Raw genomic sequence first — 24,642 nt, 5'->3', positions numbered from 1 at the left:
TTCTTAGTCATCAGTGGAATGACATAAGAAAAGATTATCATGGCCTGATAACAACTGGATATTCATTAAATGTTCCATGTCCCTAGATTTAGGGCTTTACATATGCTTTCCTGACTTCCTAGACCAGTCTTATACCCATTTTCTGCAGCAGTTGCTGCTTCTCATTGAAACTGAAATGTCAGCCCCAGCCTTAGGCCTTCCAGGAGTAGGCTCACTCTATCTCAATAAGTCCTCTGTTACTCTCCAGCCATATCCCCCAACATTTCAGACAAACTCTGATTATTGTATGTATTCACTTTATCTGGGTTTTTTTTTTTTTTCCTTAACTCTTTCCCCACTCAAAAGCCACTTCCATGCAACCAGGAGTCTTGCCTGTCCTGTTTACGCTGTATCCAGGTACTTGGTAGGTGCTCAACGAATAGCTATTGAACTTAAAAACCAATGAGTTTCACAGTTAACATGATTCTGATTTGGGGTTGTAGATCAAAGTAATTAAAATGTCAATCACGGACACACGGACGCTTTTCACTTGGTAACTGCGAATGTGTGATTCAAAGCTACAATGCAGATTAGAGTTCCTCTGTCCCCAGCCAGGCCCTCCTACATTCCAAACCTCAGAGCCACAGTTGGTAATTCATCATTCAGTACGTGTACACCATTCTACCAACATGGAAATTGACAGAATGGAAAGCAAAGATATAAACAAACTATTACTACCATTTGTTGAGTATTACCACCTACAAGGTACTCAGTACAGTATGTTTCTTACCCTCATAACAATCCTGAAAGATAGGGCTTTTTTAAAATCCTACTTTAAGACAAGAAAATAGAGGCTCAGAGAAGTGAAGTAACTCAGCTAAGCACACCTAGAAGTAGTTAACTGAGTGGTGAATAAGAACTCACGTCTGTCATTTCCAAAGCTGATGCATGCTCTTTCCTCTATAAAATATGATAACCAGAATCTTAATTTGTACATTTTCACACCCAGAAGATCAAACCATAGTCGCTAAAACTGTACCATTATAATAGCACAACCCTTTTATAAAGGTAAAAACTAGGAAACCAATTCCTTCTTTATTTGTTTTCAAGAAGTTCTTTTGTTTGTGCAGCACTTAAGCAATTTTATATAATAACACTGAGAATGAATCATGACTCAGTCACTGAGGTCTCAGTATAAATCAAGAGGGAAAATGATAATAAATGTCTTTGAGCTAATAACAGAAAAATACCAAAATCTTCCATGGGTTACAGGTTAGCAGGAAAAGATATGAAATATAAATGACACTTCATTTACCGTAAGAACAAGGTACAAATGTTCAGAGTAATTTCTTTCTACCCTGAATTCGTAATGAAATGTTGAGATCAATGTCAAGCAGGTTATTGAAACAGGACATGGAATAGATGTCAAAATAAGTCAAATGGAATGAAGTAAGTTAGAGAAAACAGAGCTGTATGATCCTTTGTCTTTGGTCTCTGAGAATAAAGAATAGCTTTTTCCCTCCTTTCTTTAAAGCAATTGTATTCAGACTTCATTAGTCATGATGAAAATGCTAAATTTTTAAGGTAAGGGTATAGCTTCAAAAGTTGTTGGACAAAAACAATCTCCCTGTAAACACAAAGTCATTTCTTATCAAAGAAATTTCTAAAACAGTCTTAATTTCAAGTTCTCGTATGAGTTGCTATTTTAATAGAGATACCAAGATAATTTATAAAGCAAAATTTACAGAAAAAAAATCTTTAGTCATCAGAAACATATCCTCAATTTCCTATTTTCAAAAGAATTGCAATCACATTCTCTTCTAATTATAGAATACATGTTCATTATTTGAAACTGGAAAAATGAGAAAGAAAACCCTCCCATAATCCCACAAACCATGATAATTTTCCTACAAGTAGAAATATGTTTATATATTACATATGTAATACATATTTCACGCTCAATTTTAGAATGTTTATAATCTTTACTCTGCTGCTTGGGGATTAGGTTTTTGTAGGATGCTAATGATTTTATGTAATTATTTTTTAAATTAAGGTGGTTTTTATTAAACATATGGTTGTACATGATTTGATTCGTATGCCTCTGAAAAGCTTTTCATATAACTGTATTTGGGAGTCTTTTGCTGGATTTTGAACTCATACTGAGTTCAAAACCTGCGTTACTAAAATCCCGCGACCAACTTTACTCCAGCTGTGCTATGAGAGACCCTTTCCGGCCTTGCCAAAAAGGATGTAAGTTCAGGGTCAAAGTGTTTTTAGTGAACCCCCACCTTACTGGCCTCAGCTCCATTTCCTTTTCTCTTTGCTCATCAGCCGTCTACATAAAAATCTGTTTCAGGATTTCACATTGTAATTTTCTGTGGAAAGGGAGTAGGTTTCACTGTTGCTCACTCTTGCGCTAAAGCCACCCAGCTGCTTCCTCTTCCGGAACATTACTGCTTCTCAGGGTGTCACGACACTCAGCCTTTTTTTTCCAGAGAAGGAAAGTTTGTAATTCTGAACCATGGAAAAGAGGGCCAGAGGGTAATTCTGACAGCTCAGCAAGGTCTTGCGCTGAAGAAGCTGTAGAAGATCACTGTGTGGACCCTGGTGTCCTTCACGTGGATGCCCAGATCTGACCCCGCATCTCACACCACCTGGCCCCATGAGGTCATTCCTCTCCTCCCCACGAACCATGCCCCAGCTGCAAATGAGACGGAGAACTCTTTTAGAATTTTCTGTGTTGGCATAAAATTTATACCTGCTTCCCAAAGGCCTGCCTCTTGGATCTCAAAAGCCCGTACTGAAGGTTGAAAAAACAAGAAGGAAGAAAAGGTCACTCACTATTTCTTATCCCTTCAGTCCTGCTTCCCTAGAACCAATGTGAACGTCACTGAGAGAAGGTCACATGCAAGGGGATAGAGAAAAGCAAGCGTGATGGTTCATAGTCCAAAGCATCATCATGTTAATTCAATTACCATCTGCTCCCCAATGACCGGGCGGTTTGAAGGCAGAAGTGCCACTCCCTGTGCCTGTGCCCCAGTGCTTAGCTGGCACCGCCATACAGCCTCAGGAACTACTTACTAAACGGATACACATGTGAGCTATCACAATTTTTGATTATCAGATGTGGAGCAACTTGGCTACAACAAATGGTATTCCTAACAACCTCCAACAGTGCAAAGTTTCAATCAAGCAGAAAAACGCTTTACTTTTACATGGAATACTGGAGCACTTCATGTAAACTGTCAAATTAAGCAGATTTATGATAGTTCTGCAAAAGTGAAAGTTTACAAGGTGTTTTAAGGAAACTGATATCACAGGCCATATAATTTCCACAAGCATTTCAATGTAAGACTGTGTAATTCCTCTGCATCTGATGGTGATGTAAGTGCAGACGTTGAACACTCAGCCCTCCACCCTTAGTTGAATGGTATGACCAATGGATATAAAATTAGGGAAAAACCAGCATCAGCACTGGAAAATAGGAAGGATGCCATGCGTGTGCCTGATGCATTAGGGAATATGTATTTCATATAGGCTAATGGTATTGAACTGAGGGCACTATTTAGGCTCCGTCCATGATGGCCCCTGTAACAAAAAAGGAAGAGCAAGGAAGAAGACAGACCCTGACAATTCTTATAAAACCAACTAATTTGCATGGGTGAAAGGAGACCTTGGGATGAGAAAACCCAAAATCAAAACGTTAGCTTTGCTGCTAGGCTTTCCCCTTGAGCCAAGAGCCATCTCAAGGAAAAAAAGAACTCAAAACAGAAGTGAAAGGCAACCATCCCAACAGGCCATCTTGGGGGCCAAGATGCTGTAGGTCCAAATAAGAAAATCACCTTGAAGAGATGAAATGTTTCTTCTGAAATAGTTACTTCAAGAGTAAGAACACAGATATGCTATTTGTGTCTCAGAAAGATTCTATAGATTCTACACTCAGTTGTCGAATGTAGCATAGATGGCTGATTGTCCACTAAAAATTCATGGTCTCCCTTCCATTATCATTCTTGGAAGGCACCTGTCCCTTCACACCAGGGGAAAATAAGAACATTCTTGCCAAAGTGATAGATGGGAAGACTCTCTCTTGGGCTACGGCTTTTAAGGAGCCAGTGTAGCTCCTCCATCAAACCTTCCTACTTTGGTTGGCTGGAGACGGAGGTCCTCGGGGACAAAAGGGACCTGCGGCCCTGATCGTCTGGAGTGTGGGGGGTGCAAGGGGAATGAACGTCTGTTGTGAAGTAGAATGTGGGACTTTGTTGGTGTGGCAGATTGTTCAATGGCTACAAATTCCTTCCCTTCCAGTGCCCACACCCTGCTGCTGGTGACATGAATGTGCTCCGCCTTTGCAAAGGAAAAACTCTTATTTCCTCTTTACATTCTCTTTACCAACTAAAGGAAAGCTGGTTTTCCACTCTGCTACACTCACAGCAACACTTCACTTCTGACACCACATGTGTAGGTTTTTCCCACACTAAGCAATTCTCCAGTTCTCTGTGGACACCAACTGGGGGTCCTCACATTCAATTACATTCTGACACTGTGTTCCTGGAGGTAGCCTCAGGTCCCACAAGGTAAGGGCTCGCTCCCACAAGACTGCCCCCACTCCAGATGCTAGTTACAAGTTCAAGTTGTCATGTGTCTGACTGACCAGTTGAAGTAGGGGGTTCCCATGACTTTCTCCTTGGGTTCAATAATTTGTGAAAAGGGCTCATAGGACTCAAGAAAACAGTTTACTAACTAGATCACCAGTTTACTATAAAAGGATACAACTCAAGAAGAGCCAGGTGGAAGAGATGCACAGGGCAAGGGCTTGGGGAGGGGCACGGGGCTGCCATGCTCTCTCTGAGCAGGCCACCTTCCCAGTACCTCCGTGTTCCGCAGCCTGGAAGTTCTCCAAACCCCTTTAGTTAAGGTATTTAAGAAGGCTTCATTACATAGGCACAATTAATTAAATTATTGGCTATTGGTTAATTTCCAGCCCCAGTCCTCTTCCTGGGGGGTTGGAGGATAGGCAGAAAGTTCCAGCTCACAATCTCAGGGTCAGTTCCCCTGGTAACCAGCCCCCATCCTTAGACCCCCCAGGAGCCCCCAGCCACCACCATCTCATTAGCACACAAAAAGACACTGTCACTTTGGAGATTCCAAGGGTTTTAGGAGCTCTGAGCCGGGAACAGGAATGAAGATCAAATACATATTTCTTATGCAATATCATACCTTCTCTCCAGAGGTGGATAGAATCTGGCTGGCCCTGTGACTTGCTTAGACCAAAGGCATGTGGCAGAAGTATCAATGTGTGAGTTCTAGAGCCTAGGCCTTCAGCTCTGTCCTCACCTTTTGGAATGCCCCTGATGCTGGGGTTCTTGTTCACGAAGCTGAAGAATGAGCTTCACAAACACTCAAGGTAGGAGAGCAAGGTAGAGGCTTTTATTAAGAAATGAAGTGAAAGGAAAGAGCTCCTGGCTCACGCCAGAAGGGAACAAGATAGTCCAGGGTGGTGCATTGTCTAGGGGATTTATAGGCAGTTGAGGATTTTGGGGAATTGAGGGCTTAGGGTGTGGACTTGTACCACCTGCCCTGCCCTCAAGGTGGGCTGGGTTGTTGTCTCTTTGCTAGGGTTGTTTACAGTGAAGTCATGGGTTATGCTGAGATACCCTTGCGGAACACTCAAACACTCCAGGCCAAGTTGCTCCAGGCCTTTTGACCTTTAACTGATCTCACTGAAGATGTCCAATATTCCTAGTCTGGTATCTTTACCCTAGAGAACTAGTGTGTCCTTGACTTTGCATAATGCTGAACACAGAGTTTCAATAGGGACTTTACTGCTTTGATTGTAAATATCTTGCCCTGATTTTTCCAGAGGCCTTCACCCTACTCTGTCTAAGCCCATGGTCCCTGGCTCACCCCCACTACCACGTAAGGCAGCTAGCTCAGCAGAGAAACCGGGAGGAGAAAGACATGTGACATCCTGTATCCAGACCCTAGATTGTGCATGGAGCCTTCTGAGGTCTTCTTAGACCCTCTAGACCCAGGCCAGCAGATGAAGACAACAGCCACAGGAGTAAGCCCAGCAAAAACCAGCAGAAGAACCACAAAATGTAAAACTCGGGGTAAAATAACATTAAATCATACAATAGAGATAAAACAGATGTCCCTGCACTGCAAATTTCCAGAAAACAATACAGTGATATCTAAAGCATTTTGAGGAGAAAGATTATGACAAAGAATTCTATAATTAAACAATTAGGCTTTATGTATATGAGGCTGAAAATTTTACAATGAAGTATGTAAGACATGGAAATTATATCATCCATTATGCTTCCAGAAAACCATATATGGATAAAAATTACTTAAAGATTTATTTAATTAAGACATAAACCGAAATTTAAAAATTCAAGAATGTGGAAGTTGCGGTAGAAAAGCCTCAGTGATGCAAATGAAACTGAACGTGGAGTTGTTTTAATAATTATAAATATGGCTTTAAAACTTAAAACAAATGTTAATAAAAAGAAAAGCTACATGATAAAAATGATAATATCTGGGTCAAATTAAAAAACTTACCAATGAAAATTAGGACATGCGAGAAAATATATGCATAATGTGCTAAATTTCTTAGACAATTAAAACATACTTGAATTCTCAATGTCAATAATTAGAGAAAACATATTCAAATACATTTTTTTTAATTAAAGGGAAAAAAGTACAGGCCAATAAAAAGATTGCATCTTTTATTTTGTCAGTGAGACTTGGAGTAATACATCCAATTGTTAAAGTAAGCAGTTAGTTAGACATAAGCAGGAGAAAAGGGCCAGCCCATCACCAAGGAGGACCCCTCTCTGGCCAAACCCTAAGCACTCCTTGGTCCCCAATTCCACAGACAAGGAGGCCTAGCTCATCAGGGGGTCCAGACAGTCAAGGACACCTAGACTGTCAAGAGACCCAAGACCACAGGGGGTCCCTGACTAAAGGCCATGAAGACCTTGTCCGAAAGTAACCCCACCTTATTAAAATAACATCTAAATCTAATTAGCATTGTGGTGTCAGCCCCCCTGTGGGCTGCACTTAGGTACTTATGGGTAAGGTGCCTGCCCACTGAGAAAAAGTTTTATAACCTAGAGTTGTCAATCAGTCTGCCAATCAAATGACCTACGATGCAGGGCAGGACTTCTTGCCATCTTAGGAAAAAATAAAACCTTAAGAGCAATGCTGTTTCTGGGCTCCAGAAGCCTGCTCGCCACCCTTCTCCCATGTGTACTTAGGCTTTGCTTAATAGATGACTCCTGTTTAAAACAGTCCTAAGTCTGTCTCTTGATTGAATTCTTACCTTCCAGAGGACAAGAATTGGGGAAACACAACGTGTTCCATGAAACACAGTGACTTCTTAATAAATTGTTTACGAACACATATACCATTGTATGTACATGTGTATGTGCATCCATTATAGAATAAATGGTAATAGATCACAAAAAGGAAGAGATAAACCTGAAGTTAACACTAACTTAAAATAAATTTCATGCATTTATTAATAATACAAACAGCTTTTTTCTTTGACTAAAATCAGTAATTTTAGTAGGAGCAGAATGATTACATTTGCTCTCAATGTTTTTAAAATCTTGGTTCCACGCCTTGCAATACAGCAATTCAAAGGTGCAATTCTGGGTCTGTTTTTATTTCAAACTTGGTTTTCTTGACTCTAATAGCTGAATAAGATCCCTCACAGAGATAGATAAACTCAAGGTGAAGAAGTATGTCATTGGCAACACTTAAAAATCAAGGCACTTATGTTCTACTCCTTTCACCAATTATGTAATTGTTACTGTTGAAATGCGGTAGTAAATTTCCACCATCCATGACATCCATCAACTGTTCTTGAAAAGGAGTCCGGTTGTGTTATATTTCTATGCTTCAACAAATGAGTTGAAAATTCTCTAAACTTTTTAAGCAGGATAAAAATTCTATTTCAAGTTTTTCAAGTGTGTTGATATGAGAGATTATTTTTTTATAGGTGTAATATTTGTATCATTTTCAGCAATGTATCAGATAGCAATGGAAACACAGGTTAACATTTCCAAACATCCGTTCTGAAAATGCTATTACCTCATAATGTGGCTGATGGTGAATTCCTGCCAGGAAAAGGGAAAGTATTAGTTAGGTCTGTTATTTTCAGGGTTGGGCAGGTTGAGGGGAGGGGTTTGGTCAATTATTGTTCTCTTGTGTTTGCATTTGCATAGTGAACATAGCTTTTCTTTCAGGAGTCATTTTAAGACCCTTGGAATTTTTTGAATTAGTTTATTTAAAAGTAAATAAAATAATCCTTAAACCCACTTAACTGAGCACGCTTAAACTTCAGTGAGTCGAGGAAAGTGAACAAAATGTACAGACATCATTGTCATTCACCCTGACTTCTAGAAATCACTCCCTTCTACCTTGTTTACTATGATTAAGTTGAGTGAGTCACCTTACAAGTGGACTTGAGCAAAGTACCAGAATCTATTCTTATTAAATATTAGTAAAGCACAGCAAGTGACATTAAACAGGACAGGGACTATCCTTGCATACTGACAAAGAGCACAGTCCACAGTGATTCCAAGAATAAAAAGCACATGTATTAGAAATATTAGGCAAAATGTACATAAACACAACTATTATAGACTAAAATACCACCCAGTCTTGGCCATACAAGTAGACAAAAATCAGCCAAGGAGCTAGAAGCCATGAATAATAAAGTTAGTAAGTTAATATATAATGATTTCAGAGGAAGAAACAGAGAATAAAATAACCTTTATTCTAAGATCTTGTGGAATAACTACATATATAGATATCATATCTTTGGCTGCAAAAATAAAGCCAAGATAAATTCTCAAAAGTAGAAAATGTATAGCTCACATTCTCAGAGTACAGTGCAATTTAATTGTAGACATTAATAACTTGTATGGTCTCATTGGTTTTTTAGTATAAGCTGTTCTCCCCAAACCATAAGCTTTCCAGCAAAACATCATAGAAATAACTGTAACCTTGGAATATATAAATTTATTATACTCTTGGAATAGTCCTCTCCTACTAACTTTATGGAAAAAGGTCATTCAAAGCTTAGACTACTTCATAATTTAAGAAATGCTTGCATACTGTAAGGAATTTTGGCAATCAATAAGGTGCATAGGAAAAAAGGTAAAAAGTCATCCATAAGCATACTACCCAGAGATATTTCTGATTTTACCATTTCAGGTTTTTTCATATATACACATTTGTTTTATGTGTTTATATATGCAATATATATATAAACACACACACTCATACAAGCACCCATATGCTTTTCCCCCCACAAATAGGATCATAGTGTAAGTTTATAAATTTCTATTCATAAACTAATGTATTACAAGCATATTTCCATGCCAATAAATCACAGTCTACACTGATGTTTTAAAAAATGGTCATTTTCTATCATGCATGGATATACCAGGAGTTATTTCACCAATCCTCTGTTGAATTCTTTCTTTCTTCATTGATCTATTAATATTTGACCATTTATATTGCTTGTGTTCCAGTTTGTCATTTGATGGTGTGTTGTTTTAGTTGTTGTCTGGTTGGTTTGGTTCATTTTTTTAATTTGTAATTTTGTTGGTTTGGTTCAGCTTTGCTAAGATATTTTTATAGAGTCAAATCTAGTATTATTTCTTTTATAATTTCTGATTTTAATGTCATTTAAAAACACCTCACACAGCCCAAGATTATAGAAAGATTCATTTATACTTTCTTCTGGTTTTATTTTTAAATATAATTTTAAATTTTGACACATTTGAAAGGCATTTTTGGTGCAAAGTATGAGGCTGGAAGACAGTACACAGCATAGTGGTTAGCAGTATGGACCCAGACTCCAGACTGCTGGGTTCAAATTACAGCTCTGTTCCTGACTAGTTGCATGATCTTGGGCAAATTACTTAGTTTGTCTGTGTCTCAATTTCTTCATCTGTAAGATGGTGGTAATAATAGTACCTACTTATAGAAATACTGTGAGAATTGAAAACATTAGTTGGCATAAAATATGTAGAGCTAAACCTAACTTATAGCACTAAGCTATCATTTTTCCAAAAGACTAGTCAATTGTGCCAATCTAGTCACTGAACATTCTCTGCCCTCATTCCTAATTTGAAATCCCATTCATATTATGTACTAAAATCTAGTGTACTATGCCTGTCTGGCCTATCCCTGTACCAACACTTTTTATATTACTCTAACTTTATGATGTGCTGTCATACATCTGGTGTAGGTATACCTTCATTATTCCTCTTTTCCAAAGTGTTCTTGACTCGCCCCACACTGATATTTTTCTAGATAAACCTGAAAATACTTCCTCCAATTCTAAAAAAAATTCCATTGGAATTTTAAGAGGAATTGGGCTGAATCTGTGAACTGACTGAGGGGTAATTAGACTCTTTATAACAACATAATTTTAATGACAGACATTTTACATTTTCCAAAAATGTGCATTGTCTCCATTTAACAGACAGATAAGGCTCAAAAAGGCATGGGAGGATTCAAGATGGTGGTATCAGAGGTGAGATGGAGAACTCCTCCCAAAACCACAGATAGTATGAAAATGTAGTTAATTGATATAACTAACCCTAAAACAACAAGAAAGAAGGCTGAACTAGGCTGCACACAGACCTCACGAACAGAGCAGACCTCACGAAACAGGGTACTTACAAAAGCCTTGAACTGGAGGGACCCAAGCCCTTCCCCCACACAAGCTCACAAGCGGGAGGAAGAGAAACAGAGCAGGGTAAGGGAGTGGAAGCCTGGGACTGCTGAATACCCAGCCCTGGAGGTCTGCTTTGGGAGCAGAAACCTACACTGTGTGGTGCTCTGGATGTTGGGGAGCTCAGACAGGTGGAGTGCTTGAGAGACTGAGATTTTGGCCATTTGTGGAGAAGGGGAACCACACCCAGCCGCTCTGGAAGAAGGGAAAGGCAGGCAGTCTGCGAGGCTTCCTAGCAGCGAGAGAGCTGCTGAAGGAGTGGGGTTTGCACAGAGCTTGCTGTGCGGGGGGGTGGGGGGGAGACCTGGACAAGGTTGTCTGGGTGGGCTCTGCCCAGCTGGTTGTAAACTTAGAGGAGCTTCAGGTGCCCCTTCCCCCTGGTTGCCTACTCAGCTCCAAGGATCCCCACTATGACACGCAGCCTGTTGCACCTTCCTCCTAGCCTGGCAACACTGGTTCACAAACCTGCAGTCTCTGTGCAGGCATCAGGCCAGCCAGAGGGAGGCCCCACCTACAACAGCTAGAGACGCAAAGCACAGACGCTCACACCTGGAGCTTCTGGGCACTAGTGGGCACCACACAGAAATATGAAACGTCAAAAGAACATGGTTCAGACCAAGATCTCACAAACCCCAGAAAAAAGGTCAAATGAAACTGAACTCACCAATCTGCCTGAAAGAGAGTTCAAAATAAAAATCATAAACATGCTTATGGAGGTACAGAAAAATATTCAAAAACTCAGGAATGAACTTAAGTCAGGGATTCAATCATTAAGAAATTCCATATCTGAAATGAAACATACAATGGAGGGATTTAAAAGCAGATTAGATGTAGTAGAAGAGACAGCAAATGGAATAGAAATTAGAAAAGAGGAATACAAAGAAGCTGAGGCACAAAGAGAAACAAGAATCTCTAAGAATGAAAGAATATTGAGAGAATTGTGTGATGAATCCAAATGGAACAATATTCATATTATAGTGGTACCAGAAGAAGAAGAGAGAGAAAAGGGGATAGAAAGTGTCATTGAGGAGGTAATTGCTGAAAACATCCCCAATTTGGGGAAGGAGAAAGTCTCTCAAGCCATGTAGGTTCACAGATCTCCCAACACAAGGGACCCAAGGAAGACAATATCAAGACATAAAATAATTAAAATGGCAAAGATCAAGGATAAAGACAGACTTTTAAAAGCAGCTAGAGAGAGAAAAAAGATCACATATAAAGGGAAACCCATTAGGCTATCATCAGACTTCTCAACAGAAAGCTTACAGGCCAGAAGGGAGTGGCAAGATATACTTAATGCAATGAAGCAGAAGGGCTGAACCAAGAATACTATACCTCGAAAGGTTATCATTTAGATTTGAAGGAGGGATTAAACAATTTTCAGATAAGAAGCAATTGAGAGAATTTACCTCCCACAAACCACCTCTACAGTGCATCTTGGAGGGACTCCTATAGATGGAAGTGTTCCTTCCTAAGGCTAAATAGATGTCACCCAAGGGATAGACAAAGAGTACAGAATATGATTCATAACATACAAAGAATGGAGGAGGAAGAAAAAGGAGGGGGAAAAAAAGAACCCTTAGGTTGTGTTCGTAATAGCACACAAAGTGATTTAAATTAGACTGTTAGATAGTAAGGGAATTACCCTTGAACCTTTGGTAACCACAAATCTAAAAGCCTGCAGTGGCAATACATACATGCCTGCCGATAATGGCCCTAAATGTAAATGGTCTGAATGGACCAATCAAAAGACACAGAGTCACTGAATGGATTAAAAAACAAGACCCATCTATATGCTGCCTACAAGAGACTCACTTCAAACCCAAAGATATACACAGACTGAAAGTAAAGGGATGGAAAAAGATATTTCATGCAACTAACAAGAAGAAAAAAGAGGAGTTGCAGTACTTATATCAGACAAAATAGACTTCAAAACAAAGAAAGTAACAAGGGACAAAGAAGGACATTACATAATGATAAAGGGGTCGGTCCAAAAGGAAGATATAACTGTTATAAATATCTATGCACCCAACACAGGAGCACCTACATATGTGAAACAAATACTAACAGAATTAAAGGTGGAAATAGAATGCAATGCATTCATTTTAGGAGACTTCAACACACCACTCACTCTAAAGGACAGATAAATCAGACAGAAAATAAGTAAAGAGACAGAGGCACTGAACAACGTATTAGAAAAGATAGGACATCTACAGAACACTCCATCCAAAAGCAACAGGATACATATTCTTCTCAAGTGCACATGGAACATTTTCAAGAATAGATCATATACGAGGCCACAAAAAGAACCTCAGTAAATTCAAAAAGATTGAAATTGTACCAACCAGCTTCTCAGATCACAAAGGTATGAAACCATAAATAAATTGCACAAAGAAAATGAAAAAGCCCACAAACACATGGAGGCTTAATAACATACTCCTTAATAATCAATGGATCAACTACCAAATAAAAACAGAGATCAAGCAATATATGGAGACAAATGAGAACAATATTTCAACAACACAAAAATCTGTGGGATGCAGTGAAGGCCATGCTAAGAGGGAAATACATTGCAATACAGGCCTACCTCAGGAAAGAAGAACAATCCCAAATGAACAGTCTAAACTCACAATTAATGAAACTAGAAAAGGAAGTACAAATGAGGCCCAAAGTCAGTAGAAGGAGGGACATAATAAAGATTAAAGCAGAAATAAATAAAATTGAGAAGAATAAAACAACAGAAAGAATTAATGAAAGAAGAAGCTGGTTCTTCAAGAAAATATAAAATAGATAAACCCTTAACCAGATTTATCAAGAAAAAAAGAGAGCTGACACACATAAACAGAATCAGAAATGAGAAAGGAAAAATCACTACAGACACCACAGAAAAAAAAAAGAATTATGAGAGAATACTATGAAAAATTATACGGTAACAAACTGAATAACTTAGAAGAAATGGACAACTTTCTAGAAAAATACAACCTTCCAAGGCTAACCCAGACAGAAACAGAAACTCTGAATAGACCAATTACCAGCAAAGAAATTGAATTGATAATCAAAAAACTACCTAAGAACAAATCCCTGTACCAGATGGCTTCACTGCTACATTTTATCAAACATTTAGTGAAAACCTAATATCCATCCTCCTTAAAGATTTTCAAAAAGTAGAAGAGGAGAGAATACTCCCAAACTCATTCTACAAGGCCAACCAACATCACTCGTATACCAAAACCAGGCAAAGACACCACAAAAAAAGAAAATTACAGACCAATATCCCATATGAACATAGATGCAAAAATACTCAACAAAATATTAGCAAACCGAATTCAAAAATACATAAAAAAGACCATGCATCATAATCAAGTGGGATTCGTCCCAGAGATGCAAGGATAGTGACAACATTCAAAAATCCATCAACATCATCCAATACATCAACTAAAAGAAGGACAAAAACCACATGATCATCTCCATAGATGCTGAAAAAGCATTTGACAAAATTCAACATCCATTCATGATAAAAACTCTCAACAAAATGGGTATAGAGGGCAAGTACCTCAACATAATAAAGGCCATATATGACAAACCCACAGCCAACATTATACTTAACAGTGAGAAACTGAAAGCTACTACTTTAAAATAAGGAACAAGACAAGGATGCCCACTCCCCCAACTTTTATTCGACATAGTTCTTGAGGTCCTAGCCAGAGCAATCAGACAACACAAAGAAATAAAAGGCATCCAGATAGGCAAGGAAGAAGTCAAACTCTCCCTGTTTGCAGATGACATGATATTGTACATAAAAAAACCCTAAAGAATCCACTCCAAAACTACTAGATCTAATATCTGAATTCCACAGAGTTGTGGGATACAAAATTAATACACAGAAATCTGTTGCATTCCTATACACTAATGAACTAGCAGAAAGAGAAATCAGGAAAACAATTCCATTCAAATTGCACCAAAAAGAATAAAATACTTACGAATAAACCTAACCAAGGAAGTGAAAGGCCTATACCCTGAAAACTACTGGACAATCTTAAGAGAAATTAAAGAGGACACTAATAAATGGAAATTCAGCCCATGCTCTTGGCTAGGAAGAATTAATTTAGCCAAAATGGCCATCCTGCCTAAAGCAATCTACAGATTCAATGCAATCCCTATCAAAATACCTACAGTATTCTTCAATGAACTAGAGCAAATAGTTCAAAAATTCATATGGAATGACAAAAGACCCCGAATAGCTAAAGCAATCCTGAGAAGGAAGAATAAAGCAGTGGGAATTATGCTCCCTGACTTCAAGCTCTACTACAAACTACAAACAAAGCTGCAGTAATGAAGACAATTTGGTACTACCACAACAACAGACCCAGAGACCAGTGGAACAGAATAGAGAGTCCAGATATAAACTCAAGTATATATGGTCAATTAATATACAAAAAAGGAGCTGTGGATATACAATGGGGAAATGCCAGCCTCTTCAACAGATGGTGTTGGTAAAACTGGACAGCTACATGTAAGAGAATGAAATTGGATTACTGTGTAACCCCATACACAAAAGTAAACAAAAAATAGATCGAAGACCTGAATGTAAGTCATGAAACCATAAAACTCTTAGAAAACTATATAGGCAAAAATCTCTTGGACATAAACATGAGCATCTTCTTTATGAATATATCTCCCCAGGCAAGGGAAACAAAAGCAAAAATGAACAAGTGGGACTATATCAAACTAAAAAGCTTCTGTACAACAAAGGATACCATCAGTAGACCAAGAAGACATTCTACAGTATGGGAGAATATATTCATAAATGACATATCTGATAAGGGGTTGACATCCAAATTACATAAAGAGCTCACGCACCTTAACAAACAAAAAGCAAATAATCCAATTAAAAAATGGGCAGAGGATCTCAAGAGACAATTTTCCAGAGAAGAAATGCATATGGCCAACAGACACATGAAAAGATGCCCCACATCGCTAATCATCAGAGAAATGCAAATTAAAACCACAATGAGATATCACCTTACTTTAGTTTGGATGGCCAACATCCAAAAGACAAACAACAACAAAAGTTGCAAGGATGTGGAGAAAGGGGAACCCTCCTACAGTGCTGGTGGGAATGTAAACTAGTTCAACCATTGTGGAAAGCATTATGGAGGTTCCTCAAAAAAACTAAAAATAGAAATACCATTTGACTCAGGAATTCCACTCCTAGGAATTTACCCTAAGAATGCAGCAGCTCAGTTTGAGACTTTTGCACTCCTATGTTTATCACAGCACTATTTACAAAAGCCAAGAAATGGAAGCAACCTAAGTGTCCATTAATAGATGAATGGATAAAGAAGATATGGTACATATACACAATGGAATATTATTCAGCCATAAGAAGGAAACTAAGCCTACCATTTTGAACAACATGGATGGAGCTAAAGGGTATTATGCTCAGTGAAATAAGCCAGGCAGAGAAAGACAAGTACCAAATGATTTCACTCATCTGTGGAGTATAAGAAAAAAGAAAAAAACTGAAGGAACAAAACAGCAGCAAACTCAGAGAACCCAAGAATGGATAATGGGATATGCAGGGGGACTTGATAATGGGGGGAGTCTAGTAACCATAATGTTGTTCAAGTAATTGTACATTAATGATACCAAATTTTAAAAAAAGGCATGGGAGCTCACAGAGCAAACAAGTGTCAGAGTCAGGATTTATATCTGTATCTGTTAAGATGTCACCAAGGTAAATATGTAATTTGGTTGTGTGGTTTATGATGGTTAATTTGAAAAATACATATTCAAATATAACTTTGGAGATTAAGTATTTTTTTACCAGCACATTCACATTTTCACCAACTTCCCTAGCTGTTCCTTTTTTATTTTCATGGTATGCATTCCAAAAGCAACATGTAATCTTGGATGTCAATAAATTCTACAAGCAGTGGCAATGTTCTCTTTCCACAGCATGACTATAAGCAGAGAAATCTCATTAAATGCTGACATTTATTTCTCTTTAGTAATGCATCTAACCTAGAGACAATATGCGAATGTGTATGAGGTTTTTTCTGGCTACATAAAGTATGTTTAACAGAAGAATGTCCCACTGTTGTGAGTTTTTTTCAGTTTGCTGCAAAAGGCTTTGATAGTCTACTACGTGCCAGCATTTATGTAGGTCCTGGGTTGAAGAGATGAGTAAGATACAGTCTCCTCCCTCAAGAACCCTAGAGTTAAATGGCTAGACATACACAAATAGCTAAATCCATTTGGATGTTATTGTACCCCATTTCTTAGAAATACAAAGTAGATGGAAGACTCATAGGACGAAGGAGCAGTGGACTCCCTGGGGCCCACTGAGGCATTGGCTGAGCACATGATCTTACCTGGGTCTTGATGGACAAGGAGTTGTTCATCATTCATCAGCGAGGAAGGGAAATCTAGGAAAAGAGGAAAATGTGAGGAAAGGTGTGAGGTAGGAAAAACAGGTCATATTTGAGAAGTTGAACATGATTTCATATGTTGACCATTCAACAGAGCTTACACCCCCAAAAAGATGTCTGAGAACTTCAGTATGTGAAGACTTAATGAGACTCCTGTCACCCAACTAGCCATTCCTTTCCTCAAGGTCCCTTTCCTTTTCATGTCATTAATTATCTTGCCATGTCTTATCTCTCTTCTGACTTGATACTTGCCTAATTTTCTTCTTTTATGAAGTTTCAGAATAATCTGAGCAGAAAAATTTATTAACATTTTTCCAGCTTCTCCTTTACCAAGGAGAAAATTTTACTGAGTCTTATTCATTTGTACTAGTCAATTGATAAGTATAGTTTATGCTGTATGGCATCAACATATCTGTCTTTAGAGTAAGAGTCCCTATATTTTGTTTGGAAGCCTACCCAGTCTCCAGTGTCTAGTGTTTTATGAAGTTGGATACAGGGCCTGGAACTCTGCATCGTGTCTGTGAGGAAACAGCAGGCTGAAAAAAGGGTCTAGGCTTTAGAGGGTGAACTTAAGTTCCAGTCCCAGTGCTGCCAGTTGTTCTGTGTGAACTTGGGCAGGTAATTCACCTCTCTGAGCCTCAGTTTCCTTAGCTGGAAAAAATGGATGTCCTTGGATTTGCTTACCTGGGTCTCTGAGAGGACAATAATGAATAATGCACTTGAAAAGCCTAGGTAAACTCTCAATTTTATGAGAATGTCTTAAGACTTGAGGAAAATAAAATCCTAGCAGTGAAAAATTGGATGACCTCCAGTTCACTGAAAATTGCCAGTCTTTGAGTGGATTTAATTCTACCACATTGATAAGTCACTTTATAAAACTCAGCTGTAGTACATATCACATGGTGTAAATCACAATTCCTGGGCAGAAAATATTCCTAGAATGTGTCCATGAAGATTTTTTTTAACTTTGGTATCATTAATATAAAATCACATAAGCAACACTGTGGTTACTAGATTCCCTCCATTATCAAGTCCCCACCCCCATACCCTGTTACAGTCACTGTCCATCAGCATAGTAAGCTGCTATAGAGCCACTACTTGTCTTCTCTGTGCTATTCTGCCTTACCCATGCCCCCCACTACATTATGTGTGCTAATCACAATGCCCCTTATTTCCCTTCTCCCTCCCTTCCCACTAATACGACCCAGTCCCTTTCCCTTTGATAACTATTAGTCCATTCTTGGGTTCTGTGAGTCTCCTGCTGTTTTGTTCCTTCAGTTTTTTTTCTTTGTTCTTATACTCCACAGATAAGTGGAATCATTTGATACTTGTCTTTCTCCACCTGGCTTATTTCACTGAGCATAATACCCTCTAGCTCCATCCATGTTGTTGCAAATGGTAGAATTTGTTTTCTTCTTATGGCTGAATAATATTACATTGTGTATATGTATGACTTGTTCTTTATCCATTCATCTACTGATGGACACTTAGGTTGCTTCCATTTCTTGGCTATTGTGAATAGTGCTGCGATAAACATAGGGGTGCATATGTCTTTTTGAAACTGGGATCCTACATTCTTAGGGTAAATTCCTAGGAGTAGAATTCCTGGGTCAAATGGTATTTCTATTTTGTTTTTTTTTAACGACCCTCCATACTGCTTTCCACAATGACTGAACAAGTTTATACTCCCACTAGCAGTGTAGGAGGGTTCACCTTTCTCTGCATCCTCACTAGCATTTGTTGTTCTTAGTCTTTTCTATTTTGGCCATCCCAACTGGTATGCAGTGATACCTCATTGCAGTTTTAATTTGCATTTCCCTGATAATTAGCGATGTGGAGCAACTTTTCATGTGCCTGTTGGCCATCTGAATTTCTTCTTTGGGAAAGTGTCTGTTCATATCCTCCACCCATTTTTTTAATAGGGTTATTTACTTTTTAGGTGCTGAAGCATATGAGTTCTTTATATATTTTGGATGTTAACCCCTGTTGGATATGTCATTTATGAATATATTCTCCCATAGTGTAGGATGTCTTTTTGTTCTGCTGATGGTGTCCTTTGCCATGAATATTTTTTTTCTTTTATGGAGAGGGCATCTCTCATATTTATTGATCAAATGGTTGTTAACAACAATAAAATTCTGTATAGGGGACTCAATGCATAGTCATTAATCAACCCCAAGCCTAATTCTCAACAGTCTCCAATCTTCTGAAGCATAACGAACAAGTTCTTACATGGTGAACAAGTTCTTACATAGTGAATAAGTCCTTAGATGGTGAACAGTGTAAGGGCAGTCATATCATAGAAACTTTTGGTTTTGATCACGTATCATGAACTATAAACAATCAAGTCAGAATGATTATTCGTTTGATTTTTTTTTTAAGTTAAATTTGCACTTCTTTTATTATGAGTGAGTTTTGGCTTTTTTTTCATATGCTTAACAATCATTTAAATTTATTTTTTTTGTGACCTCTTTTGATATCCTTGTCCATTCTAAATATTCTAATGTTGGGGGGGGTTCTTGTCAATTTCTAGAAGCTGGTTTTTGTAATATAAATCATAAATATTTTCCAATTTTAGCATTTGTCTTTTAACTTTGCATATGTTGTCTTTTGTCACAGTTTTATATAACCAGATTTATTATTATTTTTTTTTGAGAGGGCATCTCTCATATTTATTGATCAAATGGTTGTTAACAACAATAAAATTCTGTATAGGGGGGTCAATGCTCAATGCACAATCATTAATCCATCTTAAGCCTAATTCTCATCAGTCTCCAATCTTCTGAAGCATAACGAACAAGTTCTTACATGGTGAACGAATTCTTACATAGTGAATAAATCCTTACATGGTGAACAGTACAAGGGCATTCATCACAGAAACTTTCAGTTTTGATCACGCATTATGAACTATAAACAATCAGGTCAAATATGAATATTCGTTTGATTTTTATACTTGATTTATATGTGGATCCCACATTTCTCCCTTTATTATTATTATTATTTTTATTTTTAATAAAATGCTGAAGTGGTAGGTAGATGCAAGATAAAGGTAGAAAACATAGTTTAGTGCTGTAAGAGGGCAAATATAGATGATCAGTTGTGTGCCTATGGACTAAGTATTAATCCAAGCTAGACAAGGGCAGAAAAACATCCACGGATGCAGAAGATTTCTCTCAAAGCAGGGGGGATGAGGTTCTGAGCCTCCCCTCTGTTGATCCCCAATTTCTCACCTGATGGCCCCCCTGCAGCTGTGCCTGTCTTAGGTTGTTCCTCCCTTGAGGAATCTTACCCGTCTCTGACTAACAAGTCATCTTCTGGGGCCATACAGGGAAATGTAAAGTTGGTAAGTGAGAGAGAAGCCATATTGTTTGAAAAGGTTAGCTTTTTACTTCTTTGAAGATTTATGCCCTGTGGCTTCTATGCCCAGCACTTGTCTCGGGGTATCTTTACCACCTGGAGGAATTATGATACTCGGTAAATTCAATATGAGGCACGAATTCTATTTAAGCATTGTAATTAGGAAGGAAGAAGAAAAGCTATAGAGGTAGCATATGGAAGAAAACATGGGAGGATTGATTATTTCTTTGACATATCTTCTTGTAGAGTACCTTAAGTGTGTATAGGTTTTAAACTACTAACTAATTTGCACACACATATTAACATAATAGGAATACAGTGACATAAACAAAGCAAATCTATAATTACCATCCATCTCCAGTGAAGCCAAGAAAACCATTTAGGCACCCTAGGCATTTGTGAAAATTTGTCTATGATATGATGGATATTGTCCAACTGTACTTGAACAGTCTGAGAGAAATCAGACAAATTAAAGCAGCCCATTTCTGGGATCTGTTCACATCCCATATGTTCTTTTAACCGTAGATAGTCTATAGTCATAAGATTTTGGAGTGCTACAAGTTGCACCCCTCCCAACTCCTGGTTGAGTTCCAACAGTACAGATCCAGTCAAATTCGTTGTCTCACTGTATACACATGCCAGCCTAGACATCTCCCTCCTCATTCCAATGGCAAGTCCAGGAAACGGTGGGGTGGATGCAGCCACAACCGCAGCATTTCCCAGATCCCTGTGGAGGCTTTTTGTTGATCATCCCCCGGCACGAGTCCTCCAGAGAGTGCTGATGCCGGAAGCTCCTCCTCATATCGTATCTTAGTTCATTTTCTGGGTATCCAAGCTAGGCCTTGATCTTCTGCATAGAAACAAACAGACCCTTTGCCCACACTTTGACATGCCCTCTATTCCACTGTGAAGAACTAATTGGAGGTCAGCACACAGGAACTGCTGCTTTTTTTTTTTTTATTAAGAGAAAGGAATATTATCAGAAAAGAGTACCTCCATAGCTGATCATCTGACACCCTTTAAGTGATCAACATTAAGAATATTTAAAGCATGCGTTGATCTTTGATTTACCAATAGTTTTATCCTTTCAAGAAGTAATCCCCGTTTTCTTTCTTTTTTTCTTTCTTTTTTTTTTTTTAATCTTTAATCTACACTTACATGAAGAATACTATGTTTACTATGCTCTCCCCTATATCAGGTCCCCCCTAACAACCACATTACGGTTACTGTCCATCAGCTTAGCAAATTGTTGTAGAATCACTACTTGTCCTCTCTGTGTTGTGCAGCCCACCCTCCCCTTTCTCCCTCCCCCACCATGCATGCTAATCTTAATATCCCCCTTCTTCTTTCCCCCCCTTATGCCTCCCTGCCCACCCATCCTCCCCAGTTCCTTTCCCTTTGGTACCTGTTAGTCCACTTTTGGGTTCTGTAATTCCGCTGCTGTTTTGTTCCTTCAGTTTTTCCTTTGTTCTTATACTCCTCAGATGAGTGAAATCATTTGGTATTTCTCTTTCTCCACTTGGCTTATTTCACTGAGCATAGTACTCTCTAACTCCATCCATGTTGCTGCAAATGGTTGGATTTTTCCACTTCTTATGGCTGAGTAGTATTCCATTGTGTATATTTACCACATCTTCTTTATCCATTCATCTACCTATGGACATTTGGGTTGCTTCCAATTCTTGGCTATTGTAAATAGTGCTGCGATAAACATAGGGGTGCATCTGTCTTTCTCAAACTTGATTGCTGCATTCTTAGGGTAAATTCCTAGGAGTGGAATTCCTGGGTCAAATGGTATTTCTATTCTGAGCCTTTTGAGGAACCTTCATACTGCTTTCCACAATGGTTGAACTAATTTACATTCCCACCAGCAGTGTAGGAGGGTTCCCTTTTCTCCACAGCGTCGCCAACATTTGTTGTTGTTTGTCTTTTGGATGGCAGCTATCCTTACTGGTGTGAGGTGATACATCATTGTAGTTTTAATTTGCATTTCTCTGATAATTAGCGATGTGGAGCATCTTTTCATGTGTCTGTTGGCCATCTGTATTTTTTTTTTAGAGAACTGTCTGTTCAGTTCCTCTGCCCATTTTTTAATTCGGTTATTTGTTTTTTGATTGTTGAGGCATGTGAGCTCTTTATATATTCTCGACGTCAAGCCTTTATGGGATCTGTCATTTTCAAATGTATTCTCCCATACCGTAGAGTTCCTTTTTGTTCTATTGATGGTGTCTTTCACTGTACAGAAGCTTTTCAGCTTAATGTAGTCTCACTTGCTCATTTTTGCTGTTGTTTTCCTTGCCCGGGGAGATATGTTCAAGAAGAGGTCACTCATGTTTATGTCTAAGAGGTTTTTGCCTATGTTTTTTTCCAAGAGTTTAATGGTTTCATGACTTACATTCAGGTCTTTGATCCATTTTGAGTTTACCTTTCTATATGGGGTTAGACAATGGTCCAGTTTCATTATCCTACATGTAGCTGTCCAGCTTTGCCAGCACCACCTGTTGAAGAGACTGTCATTTTGCCATTGTATCTCCATGGCTCCTTTATCAATATTAATTGACCATATATGTTTGCGTTAATGTCTGGAGACTCTAGTCTGTTCCACTGGTCTGTGGCTCTGTTCTTGTGCCAGTACCAAATTGTCTTGATTACTATGGCTTTGTAGTAGACCTTGAAGTTGGGGAGTGAGATCCCCCCTACGTTATTCTTTTTCAGGATTGCTTTGGCTATTCAGGGTCTTTGGTGTTTCCATATGAATTTTTGAATTATTTGTTCCAGTTCATTGAAGAATGTTGCTGGTAATTTGAGAGGGATTGCATCAAATCTGTATATTGCTTTGGGCAGGATGGCCATTTTGACGATATTAATTCTTCCTAGCCATGAGCAGGGGATGAGTTTCCATTTATTAGTGTCCCCTTTAATTTCTCTTAAGAGTGACTTGTAGTTTCAGAGTATAAGTCTTTCACTTCTTTGGTTGGGTATATTCCTACGTATTTTATTCTTTTTGATGCAATGGTGAATGGAATTGTTTTCCTGATTTCTCTTTCTATTGGTTCATTGTTAGTGTATAGGAAAGCTACAGATTTCTGTGTGTTAATTTTGTATCCTGCAACTTTGCTGTATCCCGATATCAGTTCCAGTAGTTTTGGAGTGGAGTCTTTAGGGTTTTTTATGTACAATATCATATCATCTGCAAATAGTGATAGTTTAACTTCTTCTTTACCAATCTGGATTCCTTGTATTTCCTTGTTTTGTCTGATTGCCATGGCTAGGACCTCCAGTACTATGTTAAATAATAGAGGGGAGAGTGGGCATCCCTGTCTTGTTCCCGATCTCAGAGGAAATGCTTTCAGTTTCTCGCTGTTCAGTATAATGCTGGCTGTGGGTTTATCATATGTGGCCTTTATTATGTTGAGGTACTTGCCCTCTATTCCCATTTTGCTGAGAGTTTTTATCATGAATGGATGTTGAATTTTGTCAAATGCTTTTTCAGCATCTATGGAGGTGATCATGTGGTTTTTGTCGTTCTTTTTGTTGATGTGGTGGATGATGTTGATGGATTTTCAAATGTTGTACCATCCTTGCATCCCTGGGATGAATCCCACTTGGTCATGGTGTATGATCCTTTTGATATACTGTTGAATTCTGTTTGCTAATATTTTATTGAGTATTTTTGCATCTACATTCATCAGGGATATTGGTCTGTAATTTTCTTTTTTTGTGGGGTCTTTGCCTGGTTTTGGTATTAGGGTGATGTTGGCTTCATAGAATGAGTTTGGGAGTATTTCCTCTTCTTCTATTTTTTGGAACACTTGAAAGAGAATGGGTATTATGTCTTCTCTGTGTGTCTGATAAAATTCTGAGGTAAATCTGTCCGGCCCCGGGGTTTTGTTCTTCGGTAGTTTTTTGATTACCGTTTCAATTTCTTTGCTCGTAATTGGTTTGTTTAACTTTTGTGTTTCTTCCTTGGTCAGTCTTGGGAGGTTGTATTTTTCTAGGAAGTTGTCCATTTCTTCTAGGTTTTCCAGCTTGTTGGCATATAGGTTTTCATAGTAGTCTTTAATAATTCTTTGTATTTCTGTGGAGTCTGTCGTGATTTTTCAGTTCTCATTTCTGATT

The 24,642-nt window shown here is 38.4% G+C and overlaps 1 long non-coding RNA gene across 2 annotated transcripts in view; it reads right to left on the bottom strand.

Annotated features, from left to right (window-relative positions):
• Nucleotides 1–24,642, bottom strand: part of LOC140847176 (uncharacterized) — a 393,974-nt gene that overhangs the window by 129,153 nt on the left and 240,179 nt on the right. For both annotated transcript variants that reach the window (XR_012126880.1, XR_012126892.1), the window contains one exon: nt 17,110–17,163. This is a non-coding gene — a long non-coding RNA (uncharacterized lncRNA). The remainder of the gene's footprint in view (nt 1–17,109; nt 17,164–24,642) is intronic.

Source organism: Manis javanica, chromosome 2 (genome assembly GCF_040802235.1).
Source record: "Manis javanica isolate MJ-LG chromosome 2, MJ_LKY, whole genome shotgun sequence".
Taxonomy (NCBI): Eukaryota; Metazoa; Chordata; class Mammalia; order Pholidota; family Manidae; genus Manis; species Manis javanica.
This window is presented reverse-complemented; position numbering and strand designations above follow the sequence as displayed.